This window comes from Podarcis tiliguerta (assembly GCF_965153285.1).
Source record: "Podarcis tiliguerta genome assembly, chromosome: 12".
In the NCBI taxonomy this organism is placed as follows: Eukaryota; Metazoa; Chordata; class Lepidosauria; order Squamata; family Lacertidae; genus Podarcis; species Podarcis tiliguerta.
In genome coordinates, this window is record NC_139545.1 from 33,781,989 (window position 1) to 33,793,993 (window position 12,005).

A 12,005-nucleotide genomic window follows, 5' to 3' on the forward strand; every position below is an offset into this window, starting at 1 on the left:
ATAAAATATTGAGAGAAACCTTTCCCATCTCCCTTTACTCCGTCCTCTTCTTTTGAACAATCTATTACTTAGATTCGTTCTGGGGTAGGGGTCTATATTCTCTCATTACAGCAATCACGCGAGGTCCCATCATGCGAGACATCATCTTTTTCATCATATGTTGCAGGCATTGCATTAAGCAGGGTATACAGAAGCAGAAAAGCAATAGAAGCATTATTGGGCCTATTCTCCTCACAAATACGATACCGTTCATGCCAACAGAAATACGAGAGCATCCATATGACAAGGGCGGTACATATCACTCCTACCCACCAAACCCAATATCTCCATGGTTCCTCCCACCAATATTCAGGGGGTGTGCTCATTGTTGAAGAGCCCACTGATATTTGTGCCCGACTACCTGTTGAGCCTCAAGGATGAGAGCCTACCGGTGAGCTGATGCTCCCACTATGTGGGTCAATTTTTCTATTAGCCCTGTTGGGTGGATTGAACTCTCGTGCTGCCTCCCTAGTGACCAGAGCATATGGAAGCTGAAATCCTGGGGTGGCAATTCTTACTGGCACTTGTTTAGTAATTTCAATGCACACCTGGCTCAGGCTCCCATCTATCACCTGGGTTAAGAGTAGGACCTGGTCTATCAAATGAGGTTGGTACAGTGCTCTACCTTCCAGATAACAGTTGACTACCCTCCCACAACAGCAAGAGCGGTACAGAACTAGATAGATTTCGATCGTCTCTACAGCTTCCCGTAAGAGCACTGTCCACGCATGCTGGTCAGTGGTGTGGGAGAGGAGCCACAACGGGGCAGTGGGGTGTTTTAAGACGGCAATCTCATCAAATCCCAGTTTCCAATAGCCATAGAGCACACCATCTCCTACCACCGGTAAGACGAACCAGTCGTAGCAGAGTCCATCAGGCCAATAGGGTTGGTATGGTTCGGTAGGGTCAGGGCAATAAGACATAGAGCAAGTCAATAAAGAAAATAAGAGAGAAAAGAGAAAGTCTTTGTAACTGTCCTTGTGATGATTAGTCGCAGGATCTCGTTGCCCGTGGCCTAACGCTTTTTCCTGGTAGCGTCAGACACAAGGTGATGATCAACTTCAGAGGGTCAGCGGGATTTCTTTTGCAAGTCCAGACACCCTTCTTCAGATGCGTGTGATGTACCCAGGGGATCACCTCGACTACTTTCACTGCAGTTAGGGATGAGGGGGTCGCCAGACGCTGTCACTCAGAGGGACTGGTGAACCGGCTCAGCGAGACTGCCACGGGACTGCAGGTGTACGCTTGAGGGAATACCTGGAAAGAAAGCAAACACACACAACAAACACAGGGATTGCACTTGTTCTTGGGTGATGTGATCTCCCATCTGCCCAAACCGGCGGGGATGCCTCGGACGAAAGGGGTTGGCCTGCCATATAGAAGTTCAAAGGGTGATAGTTCTCAGTCTCTTGGTTGGCGCACAGGGCACATTTTGGGATATAGCAGCAGTTAGTTATAGCAGCAGTTAGTTGAGGTAGAATATTCTCCCAAGGTGCGCCTTAGCAGCTGGGCCTCCCAAATGGGTGGACTCGTGGTAATTCTTTACAATTGTGCTGGCCAGATGTTGGGGCACAAAAACACGGCTGTCCGGTCCTTCCTGGAGCGTTGCTCCTTCTTGGCTGGTCCACTGCTGTTCATCAAGGGTGTAACGTGGTTCCACATCGTCTGGAGTGAGTTCTGGTACCAATATCAAAAGTCCCGGTGGTGCCTCTAAATTGGCTGGAGAACAAATGTCTACGTTGGGGGCGCTGCCTGCGGGCGCCCCTCCCATCCAATTCTTCACCGTGCGTAGAGATATCAGCAAGGCGGTCGTCACTGGAGGGGATCTTCAGGATGCTGAGACACAGTCCAATCTGAAGCAGCTTTCTTATGTGGTGGACCCAAGGGGTGGTGCCAGCGACCTTCACAGCTGTGGGTGTGGAGAGCAGATGGGCCCTTCCAGCACGGCGGCAGTGGTGCCTGGGACCAGTCTCATCCACACCTCGTCACCTGGCTCAAACTGGTCATGCAAGAAGTTCGGGTCTGGGTTGAGAGAGAAAATCTCGAGAGAGAGACTGTACATAATTGTTCAATTCCACATCTTGAGCAGGGATAGGTGAAAGCATGCACACATAAGGAACCGGTCTCCCAAACATCACTTCAAAAGGGTGACAAGTGAATACGTTTCAATGGGAGGCTACAGACTCTAAGCAAAGCCAAGGGCAACATGGACACCCAATTAGACCCTGTTTCTTGGGTCAATGGTTTTTTTTCAAAGTCCTGTTCATCCTTTCCTCTTTTCCAGAACTTTGGGGCCTATATGCGGTACCCACCATCTTCCTTCTTCACTGGCAACAGTGGGGTGTTTCACTGTGATTGGCATTGTTTCAAGATTCCATGTTGAAGCAATCGCTTCAAATGCACCCACACTCCTTCAGCTGCCTGTCGTGGGATGGGGTATTGGTTTTTATCTTTCGCCCATAGTCCAGGGTCAACATCATGAGGCAGGCTAACAGGGAGGATTCCCTCCTCTTCTTTTACCATCATCAAGCACCAATGGTCTCTCAGGGGCATTTCTAAAGAAAACTCTCCTGCTGGTCCAGTTGTCATCATTACTTCCCCCATTGGTTGGAAGGAAATCTGGGCTTGTAATTTTGTTAACAAGTCTTGGCCCAATAAAGGAATGGGACACTCTGGTATATACAAAAAATTGTGCTGGACTACTTGGCCACCTAGGCAGCAGGTAACAGACTGCAAAAAACGGGGCCTTTTGTGATTTACCTGTGGCCCCAATTATATTAACCACTTGGTTTGTGGGTTTTGTTACAGGCACAGGTAAGACTGAGTGGGCAGCTCCCTTGTTCACCTTCTCCTACCTGTAATAAGGTAGCTAGGTTAAGGGCTGTGGTAACCTGAAACTTCAGGCGTGAATGTAATAACAGCATCTGGCACTTCCTCATTTTCGCTTGTGATAGGAAATAGGTGCCTTTCATGTCAAGTAAGGCTGGGACTGCATGTGGAGTCACACAGGTGGTGTCCTGTCCAAACGTGAATTTTATCTGCCTTCGTGAGTAGGGTGGCCACTGCCACAATCGCTTTCATACAGGGGGGGGGCAATCTCTGTTCTGTTGGGGTTAGCTTCTCTGACAAGTATGCGACGGGTTGCTGCCAATTTTTCAGTTTCTGGCATAAGACTCCCTTGGCTACCCCCTGGTCTTCATCTATGAACAGCGTAAAAGGCTTCTTGGGGTTTGGATGCCAAGCACTGGGGCTTGTTGTCACTTTGAGATCCTGAAAAGCCTGCTGCTGTTCCCTGCCCCATATAAAAGGATCCTTCTCTATTCCCTAGTTGACTCATGCAGGGGCCAAGCAATGCTTCTGTAATTAGTAGTGAGTCCAGGAGATATTGTTCATCATCATAAGTGGGATTATAGGTTTAAAAAAAATCCCTTCAAACAATTTTTACGATCTTTGCTGGATTCTCCTCAAAAGAGGGGTTCTGATTTCTCCAATTACAAACATCTGCACTTGAAAAGGGTATATGCTGGACCGTGTAGGTCTGTGGTGCCTTCGCTTGTTCAGCTGGGACAGGGGCTGGTGGATCATAAACCCTCTGAAGGGGCATTTCTCCAGTTGCCTGATCCTTCCTGGTTTTCTCATACTATCTGTGAGACATAACTCTCTTCGCCGCCTGTCCCCACTTACGTTGCCATCTCTTCCTCTTTTCAGGGGTGCAGCATTCTGCTGCCTCAACTAACAAGGGGCTTACATCCAACTTCTTCCTCAAATGGCTTTACAAACTCCTTTAGTCTCTTTTTCTGTCTTTCTGTCCACATTTTCTTTCCTTGATTCATATCATCTAGTGTCTTCCTAAACTCTTCGTTATCTTCCTCATCTTCCTCTTCTTCCGTCTCACTATCCTCCTTCGCAGGTCCTCCTCCCCCCTACACCAGCACCTCCCTGTGCTTCTTGATCTTGGCCTGGGGGGGGGGGGTTTTGGAGGGGCTGTTGGTGGAGTGTAAGGTGGTGGCTTAATCACTCCCCCTCCTCATCTTCTGGGTCTTCTAACACCAGAGGCTTCACTGTACAAATCCTGTTCTGTGTGTTGCTGTCACAGCAAGACTTTAGCCATGGTAGATTCTTTTCTTTACATTGGTCTTCCATGTAGAGATATAGGGGATCTGGTCTGGGTGGACATTTAATATATTTTGCCACAGGGGGTTGATTTGCCACAGGGGGTTGATTAATTGCAAATCAAAGCCACGCAGTTCTCTGGGTTGGCAAGTCCACCTCACATAAAGTTTTGAGTCTCTGTTTTTTCAATGTGAATCATCACTCTTCGTGGCTGTTTTCCAGTTATTAAAAAAGCATTCCAGAGGAATACATTGGCTTGCTCCAGACCCTATTTTTTTTTTTCAGATACTCCGCACCTGACTGGGCTGTAAATTCTTTCACAGTTCACACGATACAGATTGTGGTCTGCACGAGGTCGCCCTGGCAGAAAACGCACAACCCTGCAATCGCTCGGCCAAGGGGAGCGCTAGGCCCCGACCCACACTTGACAACAATTCAGTCACTGGAGTATCTGACACACAACATGTCAACAAAACACTCAATTCCCTCTGCCCCATTCCCTTTCCCAAACCTTTACCAATTCCTTTCCTGGTGGCATTCTTACTGCCGGGCACTCTACTGCCAACTACCAGGTGAGGCTGATCAGGCCTCTGGCCCTTTCCCTCGGGCCCCTAGCCCTTTCCCTCGGGCTTACCTTTCTCCGCTGCGGACCTGTCCCCTCGGCGCCGTTCTGTCCTCTTGTTCTCCCTCAACTAGATGTCTCCGCTCCAGGACGGTGTGGCAATCTCCCCCTACAAACTGGCAGGGTGTGCACCGGAAATGCGAACGCCGATTGGAGCTTGTTCACCTTGGTTGAGCCTGGCCCTCCGGTCCGTATTTGGGGAGGGGGCTGATCCCGGGCGAGCCCCCAAAGAAATGAAGCCTTATTTACCTAGGGATCCATTAGCCACGCCATCCCCTGGACCTCGGAGGGAACAAAAGTACCAGGAAAGCAAAATCTTCTTTGGAGAAAAAGAGTTTATTGAGATCTGAGCACAGAGTCAAGGTCTGTACTCAGAGACAGCCTGCTGGTTAGTTCCTAGAAATACACTGGCTGTAAAGCAAGACACTTCAGCAGACTTTCTTATACCCCCAGACTTCCCCAATCGGCTAGCAAATATTGCTTGCTTAACACATTTTATTGCTTGCTAAACATTCCCTTCGTATCTCTTCTTATCTTGCATTACTTAAAGCAGAAGCAAAGCAGGAAACATCTTGCTAGTGGTTTTTAGTTGACAGCAGTTTCTGGCTAGGCAGGAAGCGACCTTCTGACCTGTAGCTAGCATCAGCAGTTTCAAGTAGCTGGTTAGACAGGAAACGGCCTCCTGACCTGTCTGATTTAGACTTTGCAAATAACTGCAATTTTGGGCTGTTTTGAGCTTGTGTAACCATCCTAGCAGAGTGCCGGAATTTACTATGTGTAGATAATATTTGAGAGCAACAGAATAAAATATTGAGAGAAACCTTTCCCATCTCCCTTTAATATGGCTGTTCCCTCATTTGAGGTACAGTGGTACCTCGGGTTACAGACGCTTCAGGTTACAGACACTTCAGGTTACAGACTCCGCTAACCCAGAAATAGTACCTCAGGTTAAGAATTTTACCTCAGGATGAGAACAGAAATTGCACGCCGGCAGCACGGCGACAGTGGGAGGCCCTATTAGCTAAAGTGGTACCTCAGGTTAAGAGCAGTTTCAGGTTAAGAACGGACCTCCAGAAGGAATTAAGTTCTTAACCTGAGGTACCACTGGGTATTTGATTCCCAATTCCTTCAGATATTTGCATGGAAGTAAACCATGAAATGCTGTTCTGTGTTCAGAAGGCAAGTGGAGTTGGCCAAGGTAAATGCAGAGGAGCTGTAACACTAGTGGCATATATTTACACATCTGGCTGAGTTTCCTTTCATTATTGACTTCTGGAAACAAATTCAGGGAACAGTTGCAGGCGTAAGAAGCTAAACAATCCCTCGCACTAGGAACATATGTCTTGCACTCACAGCTGCCAAGCTATTAGTCATGCAAAATGAAAGGAAATAAAATTTCAGTTGTAATGGAGTTTCAAGCAATATCTATGTGGTGGCCATATCCTGAGAAGGGGTCATAAGTTTAAAAATTAGTCCTCATAATGTAAGAGCTCAATATAACACAACACATGTTCTTTTCTTCAGACTGCTACAGGCCCATAAAAGAACACGAAGAAACATGGAAGGTCTACAACATTCCTTGTGATGATAATTCAGTATGGCAGGCTTGGAATAAAGGTAAAAACAAAACCAGCCGAGTATTCCCTTACATAATGTTAATATGACTGGAACTATATAATAAACTACTCTGTACACAATTTAAAAATATTATCATAATCTTAGACTTTCCTCCCTCTTTTATTTAAGTTTTTGTAGATTCCTGAGGCCAAACACTTGTATTCCACCCCCACCCCCCCAATTTTACACAGGGCTATGGCCAGCTACATGGAGAGAATATAGCAGCATAATCTTGAATTCCCCATAAACATTCCAGTTTTACTGGCATGACTAGCCTTGATGTGTTTAGTGTTATACTGATGGATTGAACCGCAACATCAGGTAATTGAAACCATTCCCAGCCTATCTGGAAAACTAAATGGCCGTGTTTTCTTCAGCTGTGCTGAACTATGATTCTGTGGCAGTGAATGAGCGTAGCAAACCCCATGTAACTTTATGATACTTTCGCAAAAGCACTTTTTACAAACTTTACAGAATCTACAGCATGTGATTATGCCATCTCAAAAAACAAATGCCAAATCGAAGGAATCCCCAGCAGGAATAGTTTCCAGAGGGGAAGCTGTGTTAAGATTCTTGCAGCAAAAGCAACAAAGCCACTTTGTGGGTTTTTAGTGTTTATAATAGAATTTTTATACAGAATAACATATAACAGTAAAAATCAATGGTGGGTTACCAGATAAAAAGCTGAGTTTGGTCAAATCATAGACAGAGTCAGAAATATGGACATCACTTCAGGTTGAATAACCACTCAAGACTAACTACTTTAAAGACTAACAAATTTATTATGCAGTATGCTTTTGTGGGCTGCTGTCCATGTCATTAGATGCAGGAAGTGTTGTCCTGAGTTGTAGATACATGTTTGGGGGAGGGATTTTAAACAATGAGGTCAGAAGGAAAAGAAATACAGAAAGTATAGACAATGAAAATTACAGTATGTTCTTAACAGTGACCACTGAGGACGGGGGGAGTTGTTGATCACATAGACATCCTGCCATTTGTAATCCAATTCACACATGTAGTGTGTGTTTTTTAAAAAATCTATCATTCTGAGGTACTACTTCCGGGTCAGCAGAGTTTGTAATCCGAAGTGTTTGTAACCCGAGGTACCACTGTACACTCAAGCAGACCCCTGGAAGAAGAGGCATCATCAAGCTTGGGGAAACCCCTCACACCCATGGTTTGCAGAAATACACCTGCACATGATGGGGGATGGGAGGGGGGAACCCTAAGGTGGGGAAAACTAAAAAGCAGTCCAATGAGGTTTGAGCATGCTGAGTGGTCATGCAATATTGACTATTAAGGGCAGGGAGAGAGGGAATCTAGTGCTTCTGTCCAGAAACCCTTATCAGTTGGGAAATCTGAGTGTTTAGAAGTTAGTTAATAGCAAGGAAGAATGGGACCTGTTCCTTAAAGCTACAAATGGACAGTTCTTCTGGGTCTTGCACGGAAATTGAACGTTCTCCTAATCTTCTTGCAATGCAGATGCTATAAGGGGCAAGTCTTCTCAATTTGCATTGAAAGGGGCTCCACATGGTGGTCACACAGTACGTATGTGGTATGTTGGTGCTCGCTGCATTAAATACACATGTACCCCCCAACCCCCCACATGCCCTTCTACTCTAGCACATTTTGAGAGAGAATTCAGAAGAAAGTTATATTTTATGTTGTCTAAGTAAAAATGTGGAACTCATACTCAGTAATCACTCTGGAATTTATAGGAATTATTGTTAAGGCTTTGAAACAGGAAAAAAGGTTTATGAAGAACATATTTTGCTATATCATTTAATTAAAAGATCATAGCTAGCAATAATGCAGTCTATTAAAAAACCTAGTATTATCATAATTACGCTTTTTGTGTGCATGTGCACGTTAACAAATCTATCAAAATACTATTTTAAATGACAAGAGGCAAAATTTCAAATATCTTTCTGGCTAAATCTAGATTCCAGGTTTAAAATCAGATGAAGATGCAGGGGGGGGAAAACAGTTTTTCTTCTCATTTCATCCAGAAGGTGGCATCATATCATGACTTTTCTTCCATCGAAAGTGAAGAGGATATATAACAAAATATAGAATCTCTCATGCTGAAATTAATACCAATACAGTAGTTCCATATGAATAATAGCTGATTTTAAAATATATTTCTTAATATATATAATCTTTGAAAGTCTGTGATGGTAGTTAACATGGTTACAAATATTAGTCCTTATCTCCTGTAGTCAAAATAAGGACTGTAAATTTAGCTGCATTTGGACCTAATCACTATAATCAGGGTGCACAATCTGCACATTCCTCCTTTGCTCCTTCCTGCCTACTTAGTGGCAAAGCTAGTGACTGACTTAGTACAGTGGCACCTTGGTTTGCAAGTGTTTTGGATTACAACCACGTCAAACCCTGAAGTGTGTGTCCCTTTTTTTGGATTACAACCCATTTTGGGGGGGATTACAACCCATATTTTGGGGGGAGGCCCCACTGGTGAAAGCACGCCTTGGGTTACAACCTGTTTTGGTTTACAACCGGACCTCCGGAACAGATTATGGTTGTAGACCAAGGTATCACTGTATTACAACTGAAGCGGCACTCATGTTTAGGAATCAAAGTATTGCTCCTCCCTTTTTCCCAGCAGAAAAATAAACCATGTGCTCTGGTTCAGATGTAACACAAGCAAGCCAGCCACTCTATGGTTTGTTTCCTGGCTGGGAGGAAGGGAAGAACAAATCAGGAGTGCTTGGGTTGTGTGTACTAGCACAGAGGTTGTACAATAGCCATTGTTAACAGGCAGTGTTTTGTCTGAATGTGCCCAGTGTCTGTCATAAATACATTGCTTTATGCTCATTGTTAATTCTGTTGAGTGGATTTTTATTGAACTGCATTCTAAGGCTAAAGGTAAAGGTAAAGGGACCCCTGACCATTAGGTCCAGTCGTGGCCGACTCTGAGGTTGCGGCGCTAATCTTGCTTTATTGGCCAAGGGAGCCGGCGTACAGCTTCCAGGTCATGTGGACAGCATGTCTAAGCTGCTTCTGGCGAACCAGAGCAGCGCACGGAAACGCCGTTTACCTTCCTGCCAGAGCGGTACCTATTTATCTACTTGCACTTTGACGTGCTTTCGAACTGCTAGGTTGGCAGGAGCAGGGACGGAACAAGGGGAGCTCACCCCATCACGGGGATTCAAACTGCCGACCTTCTGATCGGTAAGCCCTAGGCTCTGTGGTTTAAGCCACGGCACCACCCGCGTCCCTTTTTCTTCCACTATATGTGTAGTGATGGCCCAAAAGAGGATGAGGCAAATTCAGGGAGAACTATCAGTGGCTACCCACCATGATGGCTAAGTTCTACCTCTGTTGTCAGAGGCAATATGCCTCTGAATGCCAGTAGTTAGGGGATCACAAGTGGGAGGAATGCTGTAGGCATCTATTTGGCCATTATGAGAAAAGGATGTTGAACTAGATGGGTCTTTGACCTGATCCTGCAGCGCTCTATTTACATCTTTAGAAGCATATTTTTACTAGATGGTATCAAATGTGGACATACACAAAAGTTGATTAAGAAAATTACTTATTGTCTCTCTGTGCGCATACATCGGTATAAACACAGGTTTACAGCCTAATTTTGAACAGCTCACACAAACACCATATTGTCAATTAGGATTCAATGGTTTGCACAAATGAGAAATTTTTCTATTACCTGGAGCATATGAAAGGAGGATGCACATAAGAAGGGGGCTTTTCTCTAGCCCTCTAAACCACAGTTTGGAGGATAAATAATTTGAAATCTGGCTGCAGCCCTATTTCCTATGATGTGGGCCTCCATATCCACACGTTCATTCTAATTACAAGCTGCATAAAAGGTCAGTGAACTAGATGAAAACACTATTGAACTAATACTGAACTATTTCCCACCATACCACCAGTTTTTTTCTGAAGATTGTTTCCATGACTGGCAGTATATGGAGACAGAAGCTGGTTACCAGAAGTGTCAGGCTGTAAATTTATTGACTTGGTATTTTGCTTCACTGAGCACAGAGGACATCTGTGCAATCTTAATTTTTTTTTCTAAGGGGTCCTCACAAGAAAGCTTCTCACACAAAGAAAAGCCAATCTGCAAACCATTCCTTGAAACCTGGCCTTTCCTGTCTTGTTACTGAGTGAAATCAATAGGCAGCTGTGGATTTGTTGACCTGGACACGATAGTGGAACAGTAATAAGAAATAAAAAAAAAATGAACCCCCCCAATAATAGATCCCACCCCCACTTCAGATGCAGCAAGTAGAAAAACTATAAAGATTGGAGGACTCTACAGTCTTCTCTATAATGCTAGAGAATGTCATGTTGAGAAAGGGCATGGGCTCCCCACATCACCACTCCTTAATCGTCTCATATTTTCACATACACACACAGACAAATCATATTAATCAAATCTGCTTTCAGCTGTATGAAAAGGGCAGCTTGAATGGATCACAGCTTAGGCGGAAATTCAATACAGAAGAGAACCTTGGCTACATATAAGCCTAAAACTTTGGGGGGGAAAATCCCTTATATTGCGTATGATCTTCAATAGCCATATCAATTATGTATCAAAGAGCTGCCAGTGTCTTCTGTGTGGGTGTTAGATAGCCAATGAGGACACCATAGGAATCAATGATTAGTTAAGGACACTGCTTCTTCTAATTTGATTTTGTGCAAGTGACTATGGAAAAAATAATACAAATAAAGGGTGGGTTAAATAAATTTTGTCATGGATGCTAACAAGTCCCATAAAAGCCCCTTTGACTACTCTGTGTAGTCAAAGGGATGGGATGTTGTATTTCTCTGCCACTACCATGTACCCACTGTTTAATATTGCAACCTTTACTGTACCTTGGTAAAGAGAATAAGAAGTAGAAAGCTGTGAAAATCACTGAAAGTTGTATTCTAAACTCAGCTTTTCTCATCTTTCACAGCACTAAGAAGCATGCTTTCCTATAACAATGCAGTCACCAGAAAGTGATGCATAAAACACTCCTAAGAAATGATAGCTCACCTTTGAAATTCAACACACCTAGTCATTCCTACCTTCCTGTCCATAGAACATAATACCTTTTATTCCTAGCCCCTTTGTGTTGATAGCTTATTGATGACACTAAGCATTAGAATGTTTATGAACGTTCCAAGACATCACAGCAGCTCAGTGGCAGAGGTGGAGCTCATTTCAGCAAATTAAAGCTACTGACACACGAAGGACTGTGATGCGTGCCAGAGTGCACTGAAACACTGTTTACTTCCCCGCTACAGCGGTACCTATTTATTTACTTTCATTGGTATGCTTTTGAACTGCTAGGTTGGTAGAAGCTGGGACACACCGTTGTGTGGATTTGAACCACTGACCTTTACTTGGCAAGCCCAAGAGGCTCAGTAGTTTATACCACTTCTACCTGTAGGATTTGTTTCGGAGGGCGGGACTGGGAGACTATACCATAGCATCTTGGCTGCTTCTGTTGGCTGGAAATCTGAGTTGCAAAAGTAGGAGAAGTGTGAATTTTGAAGGATAGTTGTATGTTAATTGGCTTCTTGTTCCAGAGCATGCAAATTAGGTAGGTTCGCGTTTAAATGTGAACCAAATCAAATTTATTTCCCA

At 44.4% G+C, this 12,005-nt stretch overlaps 1 long non-coding RNA gene across 2 annotated transcripts in view; it reads left to right on the forward strand.

The window, feature by feature from the left end:
- The window catches only part of LOC310660775, a 206,225-nt gene that overhangs the window by 1,040 nt on the left and 193,180 nt on the right, over positions 1-12,005 (forward strand). Inside the window, exons 2-3 of one of the 2 annotated variants that reach the window (XR_014503634.1) lie at positions 6,299-6,391; positions 8,334-9,276. This is a non-coding gene — a long non-coding RNA (uncharacterized lncRNA). Of the gene's footprint in view, positions 1-6,298; positions 6,392-8,333; positions 9,277-12,005 lie in introns of those variants that run through there. The other variant, XR_014503633.1, reaches the window with a different exon arrangement.